This window comes from Petromyzon marinus, chromosome 15 (genome assembly GCF_048934315.1).
Source record: "Petromyzon marinus isolate PM22_M1 ecotype Great Lakes invasive population chromosome 15, UKy_Petmar_22M1.pri1.0, whole genome shotgun sequence".
Taxonomy (NCBI): domain Eukaryota; kingdom Metazoa; phylum Chordata; class Hyperoartia; order Petromyzontiformes; family Petromyzontidae; genus Petromyzon; species Petromyzon marinus.
In genome coordinates, this window is record NC_133681.1 from 11,787,638 (window position 1) to 11,812,134 (window position 24,497).

A 24,497-nucleotide genomic window follows, 5' to 3' on the forward strand; every position below is an offset into this window, starting at 1 on the left:
CAAAGGGGTCCACAACTATTTTTTATAACAGTCCCACAGATGGACTTGACAGCCAATCTTCAAAGCCATGGCAGTACGATCGTGGGCATTAACATGATTAATAAAAACCAATTCGTGGAGTGCTTTGCAAGTTAATCAAGATCATTTCAGGGGCAATTGTATTCGCTTTTTATAGCTACAAATCTACCAGCCTGCCAGGTAAGACAGTGGGGAGACTTCACAAATATTAACGGAGAAGCATTGCCATCCCCAAGCGTGGTCGACTGGTGGACAGAATGGTGCACTTGGGCCACAATGAATCAATATTACCATACGTACAAGCCACGCTCGACACTAATGTTCTTTGTTCGCTTCAACTCTCAAAGAGAGAAGAGGTGTGATTATATCATAATTGGGAGAAAACGATTTGCGCAAGTCGGAGCAAGGAAAGGAAATAAATCCCATCTGGCTTCTTACTCTTGCGAATGTGGTGAGTCCACTTTACGCTCTATATTTTCCTAAATCGTCCCCTGGACGCACAACGTTTGCTCAGTTGTTCCAATCGACCCTCCCCTTCCTGTACCCCGCCAAGACCGTGGTTTAATCTCACCCAGATGCCCCAACCACCTTATTTACGCACGAGACATCCGATTGATTTTTGAATGATCCAGAGGAATCTGCCGACTCTGCAGACACTCGCAATGATCTACAGTTGAGAAAAATAAAGTCCTCATTTCACCCTTGCCCATTTTAAGCCTGGCCACCAATTCTCTAAATTGTATTTCACTGTATTTAAAACGCTACATTTTGTTGTTGTTTTAGAAATGTGTGGGTTGCGAATTGTTGTAGAAATGTGTACTTAATTGTCGTTTGACTTATCTAAAGAAGCCTGAGTGGCAATGTTGTTAAAACAAATTCAGGAAGGCCTGCAATTTAGATTTTTGGCCATGTCCATTTCAGAAAGTGTCTTGCACGTCAGAGGAAATCGCAGTGCCTGTAGAAAACTCTCACAAAAAGTCTGCACCGAGGGGGTTATGAACCAAGGAGAGTCAACACATTCGTCAAGAACACTGCTCCAATGAGGAAAATTACGTTTTGGGCAATGGTCCTTCTGCATTGCAAATCGAAAGACCAGAGGCAGTGTGGGTAATAAAAGTTGTAGACTTCACTTTACCCCACTGGGCCTGATGGGAATTACATTTTTGAAATCGTTATGATAGGTTTTTTTTTAATTGGTATATGAATAATTGCCCAACCGTAGCCATTGGGTAACGGAGAACCCCTTATATACTCAAATAATGTTGCTAAATAAACTAATTAATACTAAAAGTAAAATAATAAAATATTGCTGGCACCTCACATTTGTGGGAAAATTAGTTCTCGTGAGGACAAGGTGCAATCCACTTAGTAATGCATTCTTGGCCCCAAGTACGATTTGAATCAAGCGATTTAATGACCTTACATCATGAACCAACTTGCTGTTCATAGTCACTTCAGAGCTCAGAAGGTTTCAAATTCTCATGGTACATTATGAACTATACATGATCCACTCCCAAGCTGTGCACTTTTAAGCAAATGAAACCTAGGTAACATAATATATGGTAATGAATATCCATGATCATTTATATTATTAGATTAACCACCCCCCACCCCCCCGTGTCTTCGCACCTGATTGGCTCACAAGTGGCGACATCACATCCATCCCTCTATCTAAGACCGAAACAGGAGGATTTCTCCATAACTCTGGCTGTCGCTTGATGATTCTGGTTGTAGTGGCAAAACGTCATACTCGAATTGTAGATGTTGTAGGTTAACTGTCCAACACAGCGGTGTGCTGAACTAGTAACGAATTGGCATGCTTTGTTTACGTGACAAACCTTACTAATTGGCTGTCGGGTGGTGGCGGGTTTAACGACACCTTTGCAGTGAGGGAAAAAAAGTATTTCCCTCATTAAAATGCAAATCAATTCATAACATTTTTGACATGCGTTTTTCTGGCTTTTTTGTTGTTATTATGTCTCTCACTGTTCAAATAAACGTACCATTAAAATTATAGACTGATCATTTCTTTGTCAGTGGGCAAACGTACAAAATCAGCAGGGGATCAAATATTTTTTTTCCCTCACTGTATATATAACGTAACACCTCTATTATGAATAATATATGGTATCTGCATAGCAAGGGAGACCTGTTTCCAAAGAGATCTGTTCGTATACCTGTTATTTAAGACAAATTCACGGGAGTAATTTACAGTCCTCTGTCAATCCAATTTTTGGAGGAAGATCTCTGTGCACCATGTTAGTTATGGGGGTTTTGTTTTGTCATACTTCACCACACTGGAAAGTGAGGGTTGATGCACGTGGGCCCAGGGACCAGCTCAGGTATAACCCTCACCACTGATATTCGCCGTGATCAGCAATTGGATTAAGCTCGCCGGGTTCATAGTACAGTGCGCTTAACTGCCGCACCACCACTCTGCCTTTTGTAAGGGGCCGTCCATAAATGACGTCACGCGATTTTGGACGATTTTTGACCCCCCCCCCCTCGTCATACGGCGTCACAAAAAGTCAGACCCCCCCCCCTCAAATATGACGTCACAAAGCTCGCCCCCCCCCCAAACCATATTTCCATTTTGAAATTAAAACATGCTTCAAATCGCTTTAAACTATTGTCATTGTAGTGCGTATGTAATGTGGCGCTGCACTCTGATGCTGTAGGAGTGTTGTTATAACAATTAGTGTTGTTATAGCAATTATATATTTATTTAAAGTTGCGCATTTTTATGTGACGTCACATTTCTACCCCCCCCCCCTCGTCACACATCGTCACAAATGTCTGACCCCCCCCCCCCCCCTAGGTGCGTGACGTCATTTATGAACGGCCCCTAATTTAGTTTGCGTCACATTCACAAATTAGGCATTTTCACCGGAATTCGACACACAATGGCCTACTGTTATGAATGATGTCAAAAGGTTTTAGACACGTTCTGTTTACGTGACAACCCTTACTAGTTGGCTGTGTCGGGTGGTGGTGGGTTTAACAACACATTTACACGTACGCAATCTAACCCCAAAAAAAAACCTAATTATGGACAATTAGGCATGTTTAAGGGCCAATATTAACACGACATTTTATTTACTTCTTTGTAAATTCAGATTATAATTGTTACATGATCATCATCGGACTCCTCTTTAATAAAAAAAAAACTTGCGAAAGCGCGAAGTAAATCGTTTGCAGTGGGCATCTTCCCATTTCCTGTTCGCTGGCCATGCTCGGCAATCATTCACGTCTGGTGATTTCTCCTGGGTAAGGGGGGGGCCCGCAGCTAAAAGGGAGACTTTGAACATAATGAAAGAAAATCTCCCCTCTGGTGACCCGTTAACTCAGGGCACAACGTGGCCCATTTGAGCCAGCTAACTGACCGACGGTGTTGAAACAAACAGCCAGCCAGGCCTCCAGCCTGTGGATCATCACAACTCCTTAATCCGCAGCCTTTGATCATAAATATTTAAGCGTGGATGAGGCAGGATTTTTTTTTTTTAAATGAATGCTTGGAATAAGTGCTCCGTCAAACTGCGTTATGCTGAAATAAATAAATATTTCTAGAAAACACCTATATACGTGCATGCAGTGAATGATATATTTACTTTGAATGATGCAATAAAAAACAATATTTTGTCCATTTTCCACAAAAAATACCGCAGTAAACGTCTTCTTTTGTAAATGCAAGTTCTTTATTCGTATTTTTTTATGATCGAACATTCATCACAAAACAGCTCGCAATCTGCACAAGTATTGTGTTGCATTAAAAAAAATGAATGCAAAGAAAATGCTTCCATGTTATTTTGAGCAAAACGAGCAAATATTCACCTGGGAACAAATGCAAACCTATATACATTTGAATAAGTCTACTTAATAAGTCTTTAAATCACCGATGGTGGGTGGGTAATTTGGCCAAGACGTTTGCACAATAGCCCATTGCAAGGGTTCTCGGGATGATTTATGCGTGAGCGAGTGAACATGAAATACAACCACGTGCACGCACACACACGCGCACACACACACAATGCATGGAAACATTCAGTCACGCAAAGACAACACGAGCCACCCGGGGCAAGTGTTGTTAGCGAGCACTTGTGAAGGCCAAAATGACACACGAGGTTCGCACCATGCCTGACCGCCTTTGTTTCCCCAATACGTATTCTTACACACTACACTCATTGCACATCATACCGCGAGTCGTCATTTAAGGCTGAGTCGACCTAGGGGACACCAAGACCAGTTTCAGATATTCGCCATTAATGTTGGTCGTTGCTCATGAGCGGGAATCAAAACTCAGTTGGCCAGTAGGGCTGAACGATTAATCGATTTCAAATCGAAGTCGCAAATTGAAACATTAGCAAATCACAAAGGATGCGATTTTTTGCGATTAGAAAAGTCCGATTACTTTCTTATTGGAATTGTTTTACATGTATTTTGTATTATTATAACTTTATTTATTTAACTTAACAATTGTTATGTTTTATTGTTCTATTTAAATTAAAACATTTGAATTAATACATGTTGGAAGCGATTCATATCTTTTAAGTTCTCATCCTTGCATTGGAATGTATAGAGCAGTTCATATTTTGATGGTATCATGTGGTAATGATCCATCACATGTTTTAAATCTATTACACGGTGACTATTGAACTGAAGTTTGACGTAAAAAAATGTAATCGCAAATCATATTGCAATATCTGTCAGAAAAATCGCAATTAGATATTTTCCCCAAATCGTTCAGCCCTCGTGGCCAGGTTCGTCATGCAGTGCAATAGCCACCACACTACTCATGCACGCATACAAACCCACATGTCTATCTTCTGCTGTGAATTCTGAAGCTCTTGGGAGAAATAATATCTGTGATCAGCGTCCATGACCTTTTTTTCTCTTGTGGAACAGAGACCTTGAGCACTCATCTATGGTGGGGCGAGGGGGAGAGAAGAGAGGTGAGATTATAAGCACGTTTGGATATTTGCTCACACCTTTTATACAAACACAATCAGAGAAAACTAAGGCAGTAATTAAATGTTGCAATCTGTGAATAGTCAACTTCATGTCGAGAAAAAAAGCCTAGCGATGTAAAACTATGCTTCGTGACTGCATTTGTTTAAGCACATTACACCCAATGTCCTTCATTTAACCTGGTTACATTATCACTCGCAATGGGAGCCAGGGAAACACTGTGTAGACAATGTATACCAAATGTTCCATTTGTTTTATGACACCTGTACACAGTGGCCTGCACTTGCAAATGTTCATAGAGTATAACAAAACAGAAAATCAGACATGTCCCCTTCATATATCTGGCTCTCCACATCATAATATTAATACTGATATATGCCTCGAGTATTCTGGCTGTCTTCTGGTTGGGTTCCTCTCCACCCCAAAAATAACTCTCGTGTAAGTGGCCGCGGGCCGTTGCAACCAAAACTAGCTAAACGGGATTTCCATGTAACGAATAAACATTGAATTGGATTGACTCGACGACGGAGGGAGTTTGCAAGACATAATAGATAGCAGACACCAAAGAGCTGGGAGTCAAGAATACAAAAGACTAGTCCGGTTAATTTACAATATGTGCACTAACATCATTTGTGTTTCTAGTAATGCAATTATTTCACCAGACTATTCTTTAAATCCTAGAGAATATATAAAAAAACTCACAATACGTATTATCTTGGCGTTATATTACGTAAAAAAGGAAAGTTGCCTTTAGTGCTCTGATTACAAGCGCATAACAATTACAGCTGTGTTATTTTTCCATTGCAGAGCAACGGGTTCTGTACTTGTTAATATAAAAGTATGTATTACACAACTCATCGGCAGCACAGCCTTCTGTTGATATAATTGAGAGGCAGATATATGAAGGAGACATCGTCTGCTTATCTATTGTTACTCATTCTGCACAATGGCGCTCGTGATTATTCTGAGTGAAACAATATTGTTCTTCGGTGTGTTTTTGGGTTGTGCTGCAAGTTGTTTGACATGATGTCTGAAAGCGTCGCTCCATGAACTAAAGAAGCTCCCAGCACAGGACACATCAGACACAAAAGTGAACACACCACGCGGTGAAACCTTAAAAGACATCGGAGCATAAGGCGGTACATACAACCATGAAACGTCTGCGCAATGGTGTTAAAATAGTTTTTAACACCGACCCTTCAGCAAAGAATACCTAAGGCTCACAAAGTCAAGCCAAGGCAAAGCAACAAAGCACAATTCCCTTGAGAAATGGCAGGGCAGCTGTGGAGATCGGAGTTTTTAGGGGAAGGTTGCTACAACTACTCAGGTACAACGGGACACCAAGGTTTGTTTTCCCCCTGCGAACTGCAGCCATCTCCAACCAGTGAGTGTGGATACCCACGCGATAATTCCTTGATAGCGACCTGTTCGTGGAACACGTGGTGTGCAAACGAGCTGATTTAGATTTTTTTTTAGCTGGGTCTCACTATAACAAGATGGGTCAGCAAACGTAGAGTCTGTGTCTATAAATATTGAGAGAATATGATGTACAGATTGCAAACAGGTGGATAAATGGTGCAAGGGTGGTATTTGGCCTTCGTTTGGTGTTTGGGCATAGACTCAACTAACCAACACAGCCGCGCAGTAATGTCTGTTGTAACGCGGCAGGTAAAAATTGGGATACCTATCCCACTTTGCCGACACGTATGATTGGCGTTTCACAGGTAATATAGTCAATACAAGAAATAGCTTCATAATAAAAGTTTTTGGTTTAGATCGCGTAAGTGTAAATGTGTTGTAACCCTCCACCACCCGACACAGCCAGTAAGCTTTGTCACGTAAACAAAACGCGCCAATTAGTTGCTACTTCAGCCCACCGGTGTGTTGGAGAGTAAATCCACAACATTTACAATTTGAGTACGACGTTTCGCTGTTAATTGCATCTAGCAACATCGGGCGATTTGCCAGAATGGTGAAGAAATCCACCTGCTTCCGGTCTTAAATAGAGCAATGTGACGTCATCATTTTGAACCAATCAGGTGTGGAGAGCAGAGGAGGAGGGGGGGGTTAGTAATTTTATAACAATATATTTTTAATCACAGTTGATTAGCATGTGTTGCCTTTACATTGAATACAATTGTAAGGTGTATTACTTAATAATACGCTTCCAGGCCGTACTATTCTGGCAAATCGCCCGATGATGCTGGATGCAATTACCAGTGAAACGTTGTACTCAAATTGTAAATGTTGTGGATTTACTCTCCAACACACCGGTGGGCTGAAGTAGTAACTCATTGTCGCGTTGTTTACGTGACAAACCTTACTGGCTATGTCGAGTGGAGGGTTACGACACATTTATACTTGCGTGATCGAAACAAAAAACCTTTATAATGAATAATATTGGTCGCGAAAGTCTACGTGTTAAACAACAAATAGATCTTGTGCAAATATCTGGTATCACTTTAAAATAATTGTGAAAATATTTTTGTGTGGCGTTAATTAATTTTAAATGTCTTAACCGGCAAGAGCCGTGCCTTCGAATTACAAATGAAAAACCAATCGCCAATTGTAGAGTGAAGAAAAGGCTAAAGCAATTTATGCAAGTGCTACTGGAGAGTCCAGTTTCCATAAAGTTGCCAAAACCTACACAATACCAAAAAATAAGTGGAAATGTGATTTAAAGGAAAGAACAAGTGTGCAGTCATGACGATGACCAATTCACGGGTGTGTTGGAGTATAAACTCACATTTACAATTCGAGTACGATGTTTCGCCGGTAATTACAACCAGCATCATCAGGCAACAGCCAGGTTCGGCTTAAGATGTTCTGTGTTCAAATTTTGTTGGTTGCGGTTGCACCCGACTTAAGAGCCGCATGGCTCACAGGGCTATACCTAATAAATGAAACTTGAAAACTTGAAACTCTCCAACACACCGTTGTGCTGAACTAGTAACTAATAGGCATGTTTTGTTTACGTGAAAAACCTTACTAAATGGCTGTGTCAGGTGGTGGAGGGTTTAACGACAAATTTATATCTACGCGATCTAATCCACAAAACGTCTTATGGATATTGTTCGCGAAAGCCTATGGGTTAAACTGATGACCAATTCACTTGTGAACTGTGCTCGTAGACTCGGTCTAGAATGGCCTGAAGCCTTCAACATATTTGTCTTTACATTTTTTTCACAATTTTCCCGTAGCTATAACTACAAATAAAGGTTATGCACTGTTGTCCGCAAACACGAGTCTGTATCCCATGTTACTGTAATTGCATATCCCACTTACCAACAGTGCGGGAAAAATGAGAAATTTCAGATATGGGAAAATAAGAGGTTTCTTTCGTCCAATTAATACTTCATTGGCTTTTATATATTGCCAAAAATGTATGGTAGTACATGGTCTTGTGATTTATGAGCAATTTCAAAACGATTGGTGGTCTGGGCTGACCTACAAAAATATCCAAACCTTAGGTATCAGGTTAGAGCCAACATTTGCCATGGTCTTAAAATTGTTGCAACAACCACTAAAGGCCACACAGCTACTCACAAACTCAACTGTGCTTTGATTTTTCGCGATTGCGGTTGCATGAAAATGCTTGTTGATAGACCTCATACAATAAATCAGGGCCGGTTTGTGGTTTTATTCTCAAGAATTCATAGACTTATGAACCCTATTGCTCATAATGCTGAGGCACAATGTACTTTGGCAATAATTTAGCAATTACGACTCGCTGATGCATGCGAAGAGCACAAAACACCTTCAGATGTTGTGTTGCACACTCATAATGGGTAAGTGATGACAAAGACTAATTTTTCAATGTTGCTCTATATTCATAATTCTATTCACTTAAGCAGCAATTGTTATTCTTTATTTGAACAAATACCCCTTCTTCATCTTATATGGCATATATTCTGTTAGCGAGCACCTATTCTAGCCAATCGGCATGCAAGTAGATGGTGTAGCCAGCCCAATGCATGCCTGGATGCCTTTGAGACTCCAGTCTAGATGTTAACCACCACACTGTACCAGAGAAGCTCATCTTAGGCCGAGTTGACTTATGAGAATCCCAGGCTTTGGTCGTATATCAACTGTAAATGATTGCAAGTAGGGCCCTGAGCATGTGCGAGTATACATGTGTTTTGTTTGTGTGTATATAAACGCATGGGGAGCGGTGGTGCAGCGGTTAGCACGCTGCGCCACAAACCCGGGAACCCGAATTCGATTCCCGCTCACGGCCAACACCAGTAACGATTATCTAAGCTGGCCCTGGGCCTCCCCTAGGTCGACTCAGCCTCAAATGAGTACAAAGTGTGGTGTATAAACATTGCCACTGGGGAGACAAAGGCGGTCGGGCGTGGTGCTGGCCACCCACCTCTTGTGTGCCGTGCCAGCCTTCATAGGTGCTGCTCGCTAACAGCACTTGCCCCAATAGTCTGTTAAGGCTACACGGGGGATCTTTGTCTATGTAGGCATATATTTGTGTATGTATACACATACGCAGTTGTGGATGTGGTTAGCGTTCAAAATAAGCGGAAATCTTAATCCTTGATAAACATCCCACTTAGGTGGGGCAATCTTCATAATGCACGGGGGACAGCAGAGCTGGAAAACCATGCCGGGCCTCCTGGAATGAAAAAACAAACACAGGGATATTTTTTTTACATCGCAGTCTTGTCGCTCAAAAAGAAAAGATAAATAAGTACCAGGACGGCAGTTTCTCCTGCTTCAGCCAAAGTGAGAGATGCACAGGGGGAGATGGTTTAAAGTCCTCCACCCTGTAGTTGAGTCGAACAATGTTCCAGTTGTAATTCCCCGAGAATTCTCTCACAAGCCAACCTAAGTCACGGTGGTGAGACATTAACTACCTCGCTTGGTATGTAGGTCATGGGTTCGATCCCGACCCTGACGCCTGTATATTAGGAGTTTGCATGTCTCTCTCCCCACGGTCACATGGATTTTTCTCCGGGTCCTCCGGTTTTCCTTCCACGTTAAAGAATCAACATATGTTTAGAGTGTTTTGCTGCAATAAACATCCACGTGATTATAAGCCATCATCATGTTGAGTATAATTTGTGGTGGCCAGGGTTGCTTCTAAAAAAATTGCTATGTAGCTCAGTGGGAATTATCTGGTAAAATAAAAAAAAATCGTTTCTATAGCCTAAGTCCCTCCATGACGGTTTGGTCACTATATCTCCTGTGCCACGTTTGTGGTCTGTGATATCCTTTTAATTGCCATTCATTGCAATGTCTTCCCTCACTTTGCTTATGGCTAAAGACTGATCTTTTCCACGATGTAAATTAGACTATTTTCTTGCACCACATTATTGGATGACTCTCACTTATACTAATTTCTGCCGGAGAAAATAAAATCATAACTGGTCCAAGAGGGCGCCCCATCTAAACAAACGCTACTGGGATGTGAGGACTGGCGGCGTCTTGGGAAGTTCTTCATCCAGCTGTGGATTGAACATGAGCGATGATTGGGGAACACTGATCTGCAATTTCTCGTGGTCAATGCATTGTTTCTTCTCAGTGTCCTGATGCTGTCTGACGTAGTTTAGCAATAATAATCATAATTTGTTTTTAATCGTGCGCCCTTTCACGCCAAGGCACTGGCGGGAAGAAAAAAAAAAACCTCCACTCGTGGTGGTCTCGATAGAGAGCACCTTTTCGAGGAATATTTTCGTCTACTCTTCTGCACTGAGGTGGGAGTTCCCAACCTTTACCTCACCACAAACCGCCGATGGGTCGACTTTTTATACCGATAGCCACCGATGGGTCGACTTTTTATACCGATAGCCACCGATGGGTCGACTGTCGCACCGGGAGATCGACGCGGCCACCACTGGATTGCAAGTCCAATGTGCCCACTACCACGCCACATCAGCATCCTTATATCTCTAACAGATCTCAGTAACACCATAAATCCCATTATGGCTTTAACGTTTGTACATCTCAAAGAAAGGAAATGGAAACAGGTTAAAGTGTCTCTAACAACAGTGTTTTTACACATGATTCACATTAATGCTAAGGTGTCATCTGGATGTTGTAATGACGTTGCACTGCACACTAAGTCACGGTGGCGAGACGCTAACTCCCTCGCCTGGTATGCAGGAGGTCATGGGTTCGATACTGACCCTGATGCCTCCTGTATATTTGGAGTTTGCGTGTTCTCCCCCGTCACCGCGTGGATTTTTATCCGGGTCCTCCGGTTTTCCCCTCCACATTTAGAAACACGCGTTTGGAGTATTTGGCCGCTATACATTTCCACACGATAAGCCACTTCGTTGAGCTATCAATTGTGGTAGCCAGGTCGCTTCTGAAAGAAAAGAGCTATATAACTCAATGGGCCTTACCTGGTAAAACAAAAAAAATATATTTTTTATTAATCCACCGCCCACCGCCCACCTCCAAGGTTCAAGCGACACTTCCAGGCAGCAGTGATGCTCGCCCAAGCCAGGCAAGGTAAGCACCCTCTCCCAGCTTCCTCTGTCAGTCAGCAGCTGAGAGTGTAGGGTGTTTACACTGCCTGCAGCTCGGCTTTCTTCAACGACAGGCTCCGCTGCTGCGCTGCGTTTACGAGAGAAACGTAAACGGCAGTCACGTATCCGCTCTGACCAATCAACCTTCCACACACCGGCGCAGTATTTTCGCACGCGGTCCGACTGTCATTGTAGATGTACGCATATCCGACCTTGCGTCAGCTTTCCCACCTTCTAAAGTCCAATGAAGCATGCCCCATGTTTAAACCAGTTTGAGATGTATTTTTGTCGACTAACTTAATTGTGCATGGTGCTGAAACTGTGATTTTGCAAAGATGTTCACATATTTGACCTCTTCTCATATCCGCGTGTACCTCAATCCCCAGCCATGATGGTGTACTGCACTTATACACATATCTTTAAACATCATGACAAAGGTCCTCTCTTGTATGTATGCATCTTCAACGTCCTCCGCAAAGTACGTAGCCAACAGCGCTAATCAGAGGTGTGGGGAAAGGACAACAAACTATACACAATATATATGCGTACAGTTCATAGTTTATATATCATTTTTGTTTCGATTTAAAGCTTTCGTGACTGCAAGGATTCATCTTCTTTGGTTCTTTCGGTAAAGTCACGTAGAATGAGAATAAAATAATAAATTGATAAAATAAATATTATTGTGTTATTTTATTTTATCAATTTATTATTTTATTTATATATCATGTTCAAAAACCCTCGCTTGGATTATAGATCGCAAAGATAGGCGTTATTGGCAAGCTCCTGCAGTATTAGGGCCGACGTAGAAGCCACACGAAAAGATTGAACCGGCGACATCTGGACTGCAACTCTGGATTGCAACACGTGACAACCATTACACCTCGACGAATCCCCTGTTATATAGCACGTAGTGCCTTCATTCTCAACACTCCACACAAACACCGACTTGCCGTATTGCCTCCTTGCGGGCACCTTTTTGCCCTCACGGCGGGTGCATCATTCACGCTCAATCGATGCAGGATCCACAACATCCCCACCCTTCTGGATTGCACCACTAAACCCGGCACAGTCTCCCGTTTGAATGCTCGAATTATCTCAAACACAGTCACCAATGGCTGCATAAGACATCGTCAAGTTCAGCTTAAAGGCCTCATTCAACGGATAGGCACCGAGTGAACCGCTTAGGCTGCACGGCTAAATGGGGCGGTTGGAGTCTGGCTACTGCACAACGGAGGCCCTTGTAGGTCACTTGGTGATGCCTAAGAAGTCTACGTCGCAGCTCAACATGACACCGCGGAGGCTTTACTGTTGAAGGGAAGCTCGCGAAAATGTGAAATGTTCTTCACACTGCTCAGATGTGCACGTCACGAGATGACACTTACTGTAGGACAATTGATGAAAAGCTAAAAGCTCAAAATAAGTCATTAAAAATCATGAGCAATGGAAACCTTGGTGAGACTGAAAAAAGCAAATGAAGCTAAATGCACAAGCGAAACTAATCGCATCTATACAGAACCGCTGTTGGCATTACCATGAGAATACCTTAATCGAGCAGTGGAATGAAAATGGCCCGTGGAAAAGTATATGTGGTGGCGAGGGCAGAATGAGGTTATTTGAGATTGTGGCTAAAGTCAGATACAGTGCTGGAGTTCATATCTGTCTGCTTCCTTGGGGAGACGAAGATGGCCCCATCATCACTTGAGGAATTTAAGCGACGTTCATAAATACACGCAAACGACTCCGAGATCAGATCTCTGGGAGCAGAAAGCTCAGTTTCGTAAACAACGTCATCTCGAACTTGACAGCGTGCACAAACAACAATACGAAAAAAACGAAGACTCTAAATGAAGCAAACGGAAGAGCATCGGTTCAATTTCGTTACTAAATTATTAAATGCGCCTTGCAAGTGGCCATCCAATTCGCAGCAGCTGGCATGCACTGTACAACACATGCATCAAATTCTTTTCACTCTGGCTGCATTTCACCAGGCCAAAAACTCACGGTCTCAAAAACTCCCCCCCCCCCCTTGCACGGTGCTTTACTTATTTACCCTTTTCAATAAATACAAATATGACAAACGCCCCAACGCTCCGTCTCATCGCTTCTATTGCGAACGCGATCCTAGTTTTTCACAGCCACATAAAGGACTGCAAAACCACAGTGGGACAGAGCACGCCATGGGTGGTGAGAGCTAAATACAACAAAAACCTGAATTCGGACTTTGACGGACCACAAGCTCATCGAAAACGCCCTTGCCGTGGTTTTTTTCTCTCTCTCTTGCCAGGGCCCACACATCATTTTGGGGGCATTCCGTTAAGCATCCAGGGGCCAAACAGTAGAATAGTTGCCGCATGCAAATTGCAGCAGCACCTATCGCAGGCTGCGCCGTGGCCTCCACATTAGGGGGCTCCCTGTTGTGCGTATTGACCCTGCCCCTGGCTGATAATGGCTCCTTTCACCCAGTACAAAGGCCAGCCTGTTACCCAAGTCTGCTTTGGGCTTGCTCAAATGTCACAGAAATAAAAAATAAATAGGGCTTCTTGCTAAAAAAAAATAAGTAAATAAATTGCAAAACTTCAGTAATTAAGCAAAAAAAACGCCACAGTTAGGTCCCTGTGTACATTCTGTACAGATTTATTCATTGAACTTCTGAGCAGTGGTATTCCCCCCCCCCCGCCCCCCTTTGGTTTCCTCAGCAGATAAGATACTCGATCCTGCACGCTCGCCCTTCACCGAGCCCCCTCGCTCAACCCATCTCCCCCGTTACGCCATTAGCGTAGCTCAGCCCACTTGAAATCAATCCAGCTCCTTTTACAAGGTCACTTAATCGGGACGTCTGCAGTGGACTGAACGACTAAATGGCCCCGTTTGAGAAAGATATTTATGAACACACTTGCCTCGTAGCATTAGCTCGTGAACAAAAGGCAGAAGACAAGACTACAATAGTATGCTTGGTGAATGTCATATGGCTGTGTTTTTGGCTTATTGATTCGCATTCTGATTACAACAGGACCGATGTGAATGTAAATTTTGCCCCTATGAGCAGTGGGGACTCTTGACATTGCAGGAGAACAACCTCGGAAGATATGAGAGAGAACTACTTCAATCGGTGCCTTTTCAACCGACCTTCCCTGCACAAGCACCCAACAGTGCTTGTTTCACCGGTGTTGAGCGCTTCACCCTGTCTGTCTGCTGATATATGTTAAGCACTCGAATCGAATTTGGTACGAGAAACCGTGTTAGCGTTGGTTGCAGACATTGGCGAATGGAGATGATGAAACGTAACACGTGGGAACCGTTTTTATTCGTATATCTCATTATTCTCTGTAGTGGAGCATTCTGGGAAATAAAATAAACAAAACATAATGTAATTACACGTAACTCTGAATCTCTACTGATTTTTGTTATTAGTCTATCAGTCTCTTGGCCTTCGAGAATGTTATACATTCTTTGTTAAATTTATACAGGAAGAAAGCCTCTCCACAGAAAGCCTGTAACCAGACTTCACCGCATTGGTCAGTACGGGTTGATGAAGGAAGAAGTGCCCGGACCAGTTTAAACATCACCCCCCACTGATGTTAGCAGTGGCCAGGAATTGAACTGAGGTCACCAGGTGCAGTGGGCTAACAACAACCGCCATTCGCCACGAAGTGGTGATGACGTCACCATGACGCTTGTGCCAGGCTATGTGCACTTTGAGGCCATGTGAAGTGTCGAACGCCCGCTGGCAGGAGGTTACGGGGCAGACCCAGGTGCCACGGGTCGACTGACTTAGATGACTGGCTGATGCACCACCTGTGCCCCCTACTGTGCCAACCTGCTGTGCTTTAGCCACCCGGCGCTCAGCTCGTTGTTGTTAGAGGGCGACTGCCTCCAACTGCCCAGTAGCAGCGTCCTTCACAAGCCTCCTCCACAGAGGTCGATCTTGACACCGCTGGTACCAGTCATCAGCAAGTCCACTGAGCTCCACATCCTCCCGTACCACATCACTCCATCTCTTCTCTAGCCCGTGCCGTGCCCATTTAGTCCCCTCGATCTGGCCGAACAAAAGCTGTTTAGGCATGCAGTGGCTGGGCATGCGGGCTATAAGACCCAGCCAACGCAGCCTTGCCTGCCGTAGGAGCTCACCGATGGGACTTTGTCCAGATCTTTCAAGGATTTGTGAGCTCCTCACACAATCCACCCTGCTTAAACCCAGGATGGATCGTATGCAGGCCAGCCTAAATGTTTCTAACCAGCGAAGATGTTCCATTGGGGGGGGATCACGTTTCGCAAGCATAGACAAGGGAGGGAATGACTATGGCCGAGAAGACCTAAAGCTTCATGCGGAGCGACAGACCAGGTACCTTCCACACAGTGTTACGCAACCAATGAAAAGATAATGCCACTCGACTGATTCGGAGTGAGACCTCTGCTGTTAAACCGGAGTCGGTCATGAGCACACTGCCCAGGTATGGGAAACTCTCCACTCTCCACAACTGCCCTATCAGCAATTAGGAGTTGTGGGGGTGGAGTGTCCGATGGTACAAAATACCCAGGCAGGTGCTTAGTTTTGGTGAGGCTGATGGTAAGGCCCCACCTCTTAGTGGCAAGCTCCAGGTTCAGCAGCAGTGCCTCCAACTCCTCCTCTGAGTGAGCAGCAATTACCAGATCATCGGCATACATAACATGGTTGAGCAATAGAGAGCCATCCCTTGACCGCACCCGGGCATCGATCAGCCTCCCATTGTATCTGTACCAGATACAATGGTACAGATACAAGGCTTCACGAACTACGTGGTCGAAATAGATGTTAAATAATGTGGGAGCCAGAGGACAACCCTGTCGCACCCCAAGGTGTACAGGGAATGGCTCCAACTCCCAGCCACGTAGTTTTACCTGGGCCCGCTCACCATCATGAAGGTCCTTACTGATCGTGAGCAGAGGGTCAGGGACTCCGAAAGCATGAAGAACAACCCAGAGCCCAGGCCTACTGGTGGTAGCATAGGCCTTGACCAGGTCAATAAAGCAGAGATGTAGGTCTTGTTGGAATTCCCGACACCTCTGCTGTAGCAGATGGACAGAAAATATGACATATGTGCAGGACCGCCCTTTCCTGAAACCAAAATGGGGCACCGCAAGCCTCTCCTCAGCATGCCTAGCAAAGCAATGTTGAATAATCCTTGCCAGGACCTTTCCCGACACACTGAGGAGTGATATGCCCCTGTAGTTGTTACAGTCTGTGCAGTCCCCCTTCTTAAAGAGAGGGACCACCAGGGTATCCTTCCAATCCTGTGGAACCCATCCAGTGGGCCAGACTGTTGTTATGATGTCATGTAGGGCAGTCTGTGCACAAACGTCACCCTCCCTCAGCATTTTGCTTGGGAGATCATCTGTGCCCGGTGCCTTTCCTGGTCTAAGACTCTGGATCACCTTCACTACTTCCTCAACAGATGGCACCTCAGCCAGCCACTCACAGGGGGTGACTTCTTCCGATATTTGAGGCACCGAAGCCTGGGCAGGGTCATCCCCACTTTGTCCCATGATGTTTTCCTGGCTGAGGGATTTTCCCTCCCCCAGGACCTCACAGAAATGCTCAGCAAATCTGCAAACCTGTTCCTGGGGTTGGAGATTGGATCACCGTTCTTTTTCCTAATGATGGTAATAGGTATGGTGCTGCAGGTTACTTTTTATGGAATTAAAGAGCGATTTGTGATCACGGTCCATTGAGGCAGACTCCATCTCCTCAGCAACCCGCGACCACCACCCATCCTTGCAGCGCCTCACGGCTCTCCAAACCTCCTAGCGAAGGCTGCGGTAAGCCTCCTCATTCTCTGACGTGGGATGCTGTAGCCGATGAGAGTGGGCCTGTCACTTTTTCTCAGCCAGCCTGAACACCTCCTCTGTCAGCCAGGGTCTCTGGGGAGGTCTGGACCGTGTAACCAAAGCAGCAATTGCAGAACCTCGCCCATTTCCTTTCAACATCAGGAGGAGTGGGGGACGATGCCAACCCCAGCCACAAGTGATGATGAAATTCTCGCTTGCAACTTTCATCAGCTAGCTGAGACCATGCCACTAAGGGTTTGAATGGGCTCCTGGGTGTACACCCACCACTGGAGTGGAAGAATGGCAGGCGCATCTTACAGATGACAAGTCAATGGTCAGTGGGCATATCGCCTCTACGGTAGGTCCTGGTGTCAAGGACATGGGCCCTCATCCGCTGTTCCATCACTTCATAGTCCAGCAAATGTTGTTGCTTGGACACGGCATGCATCCATGATGTTGTGTGGATGTGCCAATGCCGGAACAGCGTGTTGGTAATTACAAGCCCATGGGCTGCACAAAAATCTAGCAGCCTCCTGCCGTTGTTATTGAACTAATCTGGCCCATGCTTTCCAATCGCTCCAGACCAGGTGCCAACATCATGACCAACTCGGGCATTGAAGTCACCTAACAAGATGACTCTATCCCGAGGGGCCACTTTAGCTAGCACCTGTGACAGGAGATCATAGAAGGCATAAGTAACCATGACCACCACTCCGTACCTCTGGTTGATGGGAAGGCGAGCCCAAAGTAGCCTGGGGCTTACAGCTTCCCACACCTCACCGCCACACTCCCACGCCCCCTTCATTCTTTTGTTCAGAGGAAAAGACACTCCCTGTTGTTTGGCAGTCTCCTGCCCCGAGAAGGACTGTCCACCCCTCATGGTGGCAGGAGCCAGAGCCGGTTCACCAGACCTCCTGAATACCACAGAGATCCAGGCAGTACCGGTCCAGCTCCCGACAGAGGAGTGGCAGCCTCTCCTCCACAGTGAGCGTTCTAACATTCCACGTGGCCACACGTAGTGGTTTTTTGTTGTTTCTGGAGGAGCCCCGAGGGTAAGAATTCAGTCTCCTGGCTCCGCCAAATGGGGTTTGACCAGGAGACGTCATAGACACCTGTCCCCCCAGGGCCTCCGGCACAAGCTTATTAATTACATTTTTCAGTCGTGGTTTAGTGGTAATTAATTGAAGGTGAAGGGGTTACCAGCCCCTCGCACCCATCCAGAGCCCCCATTTGGCTGCAGTGGTGGTTAAAAACGCCATGAGGGAAAAGGCCAATCTAAATTGGCCCTCCCCCCCACGGCACTGCCTACCACAGCGTTGCCGGCTGGCACCACGAGGAGGTAAGGGTTAAATTTTGATTTAAAGCTTTCGTGACTGCAGTAATTCATATTCTTAGTTTTTTCGGTAAAGTCACGTTGAAGAGAAACAACAAAATAACAAAATATATATAAAACAATAAAAAATTCTCACGACGTTTCGACCATAACTCAAACGGTCATCATCAGGTGTGTCGGTTTGCATAAATGCAATTTTTTTATTGTTTTATATATTTTTTGTTATTTTGTTGTTTCTCTTCAACGTGACTTTACCGAAAAAACTAAGAATATGAGGTAAGGGTTGTTTTTGCCGGACTAAAACCACTGCTCCACCAGCACAATTTATTTTAATGCACAATCTATTGACCAATTTTTCCCTTCTGTGTCTCATCAGCAGAATCAGCCTTGCTCTCCCAAAATTCTCAAGGTTGAAGAACCTGTGGCAATGGTGAGTAAAGGTTCAATAGCATGAACTGATGAATACTTCAATAACCCAAACAAAATATGTCCTGTGTGTTACCCAAATGACTTCTGACTCGAGAGTATTTGAAACTGCTGACATGAACATCATGGGATTTTCGATGATGATGCCAGGAATTGACTCACTCTTCCCATTAGACACATAGTAATTAAATGTCACGTCAAGTGTTGTCTATACACTTGATTGAGGGATGCTTTGGTATGCATTCACCTGGGATATAGCAAGCCAGCATGGGTTCATATTGCTCATTAAGGTAATTTGTTGTTCAATATTTTTGTTCTTTATTCCTTGGGTGCATAAATGCAGTGTGACACCTTCTAATAAGTAATGATATTAGCTCAATGTTAAACATACCCCTTATGCTGTCCACAATAACTATAGATTGACTATGACAAAACAAGCACTGTAGATCTTAGCTGAAAATGTTTTCATAAATTAGGTATAACGCAAATTGTATTTTTAAAATATCTGGTTTGGAGACAGATTTCATGCAGGGGATATCATTAACTTGAGGATCAATGATGATGCCATTTCCAATTCACGTGATCGACCTATCCCATTAGCTTCTGCTGGGATGGTGTTGGGACGTAGGAAAGGATTACTCTTTACAGCTTCTGATTATTAAGTTAAAGGTAAAGCCCTGTGAATCGCTTGCACATGCCACAGCTAGTGGAAGGGCCTAATATAGAGGCTATTTGGCCTACACTTCCATCCTGGCCAGACGAAGAAGTTGGAATACCCACCAGTTATCCTGCTGGGTGGACAGAGGTGGGAGAACTGGGGACCTCTGGATGACAAGTCCAGTTTGCTAACTACTACACCACAGCATTCTCCCCTTTACACTATGTATGTGTTAACTGTATATTAAAATGTGGCACAGTTGAAATGTTGATGCTTCACCAGTCATGCAATACTTGGTAAAGTAAAACTATGGCATTTTCTTAGTTTTTCCCCCCAATTATATCCCAATTGTGCATTCAGAATCATAGCATGAGTTACATGAATGCATTTTTAGCGACTGCGTAACTAGCAGTGCACCGACATTCATATTAGAGGCAGACCTATTGATGGCCTGAAAGATCGCTCATCAGAACTGAAACTGACATTTCTAAGTGTCAAAAGCTGGAATAGCAAAGAACACATTTAATTTGAAGATTTGTGTTATTGTTGTTGTTGTGCAGTTAATAATGACCAGGCTGAGAACACCAACCCGCCGTGCTTGAGAAGAAGCCGTTTTACCCACGGGCAGCTGCCAGGAGTCTAACCCAGGGTCTTCAGTGGTGTTGGCTCAATGATCTGACCCCTGAGCCACATCATCACCTCCAAACTACAGTGCAAATAATTAATCAATAAAACAGCATGCGTCTGCGTAAATGCACACAAACGTAATACATGCAGTGTATGTAAAGCTGTAGAGGGATGGAAGGGGGAAAACCACGGTGGATGAGCAGAAAAAGGGCGGTTTGAATATACAATGGACCTAACCCTAACCCAATGTTAAAATGCACGCAACATTTCCCCAATTTACTCGTGCATATAAGCGTCCTGTTAATATTAGTAAATGCGTTAGTCCTGCAATGATTTATATTTTAACTGAGAGGAAAAAAAAAACATGTTGACATTTTATTGATACATTGCATATGCGGTATATCCAGATAAGCCAGCAAACACATGATATGTAAACACGTGTTGTGAACACAAAATCACTGATTTGGCTTCAAAATAAAAATGGGCATTATTTCGTGCGCCTTTTATTTATAAGAGTCCAGATGTGAGATTCAATTGAATTTTCAGTTATTTGCAGTTGCTGCTGTGTCAACGAATTTAAACAGCTGGCACAAAAAAGCAATGCCACGACAATTATTCAAAATGTCTGGAATATAACAAAATTAGATGTTTTAAACATATCAGCCACACAGGCCCATATCACCGACATTGCCTAAAACATTGATTATTGTGTACTCTTTGTCTCGGGCATTAAATTAAAAGTGCTGTTTACATATCCACATACTGATAAAAACTCAGCATTCAGTAAATGTACAATGCAAATATTTACAAAACAGGGCTGGCTACCACTGCGCTTGTTTATTCGGTGGAGTGATTAATAAATCAAACACAAATGACCTTGGAAAAACTCATGGTCAAAAAACGACATATCTCGAGCACCATCATGCTGTTTAGTCTTTACGATCATGCGCTGCTTTTAATAGTACCGTGTTACGGTCAGTAACATTTTGTAAGAGTTGGTTGGGTCGGGTAGCTGAGTCGGCAAAACTGACACCCCGAGTTTGAATCCTGGACTCTCACTCAAAATGTATTCAGGTTCTTAAGTGTAGCCTGGTCAGCAATGACTACATTAAAAACGCACGCAACTTTTTTCGTGGCTTGCGTCTATCAAGGTGCTGTCTATATTTATTATTGGTATGTACTGTATGTAGATTATGAAAGAGCACCCGTCAAGTGTTTCTTAATTTGCCCAAATTTTGTGTCACTTATTTCCATCTCACTTTGACATAACAGTTAACACACTGCACACTATGAGCCCGGCAAGCTATGTTTGGCCACGGCTAACATTAGCAGTGAGTGATATCCAAACCAGCCCGGGTCATTCCCACCTCCCCCCTTTACCAAGCTGCACTGGCCATCATGGTGAAGTATGGCTGAACTCCATGACTCACACAGCATTAGAAGGTCTTCATCTGGCAGTAAAACGAAAATGGGCAGTAAATTAATATTATCATATTCTTGGGTCTTTCGGTAAAGTCACGTAGATAGGTTCAAATAAAATAACAAAAAATAACAAATAAAACTATGACGTCGCAACACAAGCGGTCGTCTTCAGGAAAAGGGGGGGTTAGCTTCCAGTCACGAAAGCTTTAGGTCAAGATTTAATATTATCATGATAATAATTAAAATAATTGTTATAATTTTTCAAGTCACATTTCTCTATGCTAACTGCAGTTAAAACCATCAGGCCAATCCATGGGTTTTAGGGATATCGGAGGTCAAATCACGATTCGTGGTCACTAGCATCTGACCATCATCCCACGGTCCACATGGACCTTTTACAGAGCTGTAAAATGCAGTGTGTAAATGAGAGATTTTTTTTTTATATTTGTTCTTTAAGCACAACCCGTGTGGTTTGTAAGAGCACTGGCGGGTACACCGAGCTGGCTTTAGGTTGCCTAAAGGTGAAAACAATGAGGCTATTAAGGTTCGTTCATTTCAGCTGGGGGACGTAACATTCCACCGTTAGGAGAAGCACACTAAAGCACATGACTGCTGGCTAGTAAAGAACTATAAATGCCCAAAGCATTTAGAATACATTAACGCAAAACTGCAATGAGTCTGTCATAATCCACGTGTACGTATCCACACGCGCACGTGCACAAGATGTACATGTATGTCTGTGTTTGTGTGTATATATACATGACTAACACCAGTGACGATCATCTGAATCGGGTCCTGGGCCTCTCGTAGGTCGACTCAGCCTCAAATGAGTACCTGGTGCGATGGCTAAACATCGCCACTAGGGAGACAAAGGTCGTGCTGGCCACCCACCCCCTCGTGTGCCGTGCCGGCCTTTCATGGATGCTCGCTCACAGCACTTGCCCCAACAGTCTGTTAAGGCTATACGGGGGATCTTTGTCTCGATATATATACGCCCACACAGTAGGTTTGAACACACATAGAGCATGTATATATCATATCCTGCGGATGTATATGCGAAGTGTGTATACAAAATTACAAAATAAGTAATGAACTCCAAGCAAATTAAAGAGTATACTCATCAACTTTATGATCCCCCACCACCCCCAGCTATAAACCAGTTATGCTATCGCTCTCCGTTGAGTGTTCAGGTTTTACCGCGTGCTGTCGGGACAAGGTGTCTGGCATTTCGCTCCACGTGCTCGGAGCTTCTTTGGGAAGCGACTTTGCGGACCAACACGCGGCGCAAACCCAAAGGGACGTCGGAGAGATAAACAACAGCATCGCCGTGAAGGCTCCAGGCCCTAGAACGAGTTGTGCCATTGGTGTGACGTTGTGAAATTAAGAAATTCCCACTCGACATGCTCACGGTGAACGATGCAACGTCACACGTCAGGAAACAACAACCAGAAGATTACGTCACACAACTACTTTTTGAAGCAAATTTGAATGGACCTCTCATCCAACACAAGCTGAATCCTATAAACGAGTATGTAAGTACAGGGCGGCAATTACATTTTTGAGTCATCGAAGCTGCCAAACTGAGTGAAAACTCCAATGCAATGTAATGGACTTGTTTGTGTAGGTGACTGGGCTTAGAAGAGGGCAATTTACACGTGGCTGAAACATGTATTTGAATCAAGGCTCCTGGCCCTCCAAGCTCAGTCTCTCGAACTGAAGCCCTTGGCATTAGCGCCGGAGCTTGTCGGGCCACCTCGAAAGAAGTAACTTCTCTCTAAATGCCCTATTCAAAGTTAATTTTGCCGAGCCTCTTCCTCCTGCCGCCCCCCCCAAAATATAACCAAAAGCTGATTTTTAACGCGCGTGAAATCTCGTGAGACGACGCTCCTGGTGGACGCGCAAAGCACCTGTGTTAATTGAGACAAATTGCACGCTTCTCCTTGAAGCCCTTGACAGATGGCAGCAGCAAACATCCGGGCGAAAGCTGCCGCAGCAAGTGCTCCCAGCTTCCAGTCAGGGATGTTTACAGCTCCCACCCTGTCCATTGCTGTGCGCGGAACACGGGAACGACGACGGCAAGCACGCCACGAAAACAGCGCATTCGCCATCGGCTGGACGGTGAGTCTAGTCCACGTGGATGTGTTTAGCATTCACTGGTCCACATGGATTGCTATAGTACAGACTGATGCGTATAGTCCTCACTCGCCCCACATGGATGGCTACAGCCTGCACTGAGAGGTAGTCCTCAATAGTTGTCACCGTTTTCACACAGGTGAGTAAGAGCAGAGACTTGCAGGTAGCAATCAAGCCATTGCATGGGAGAGCATTCATTTTCATGGTCAGTTCCATAAAAAAATCATTACCTTCTTATGGAAGGACATATCCTTATCCAACAGACATGTGTGATTGTTCATAATAGAGGTTTTTTGGGTTAGATCGCGTACACGTATTTAAATATGTTTATATTATGGTTGATATTAGTCGTGAAAGCCTTCGTGTTAAAATGTCATTAAATTTACATGGGGGGAATCTATTGTAAACAATGTTTCTTAAGGCTCAGTGCGTATGACCAAATCAACCTCTGAAGCTGGGCAGGACTGAGCCTGAATAGTGCTAGAAACAGGGGCGGAGCCAGGATTTTCAGCCCGGGGTAATATTCAACAAAAGTTAATTTCAAGAATGATTAGAGAGTCAGGCTGTTGAGCTAGACGCCATCGGTTGGCGACACACTCTGACAATGCAGTTGCACGGAGTCCGCCAG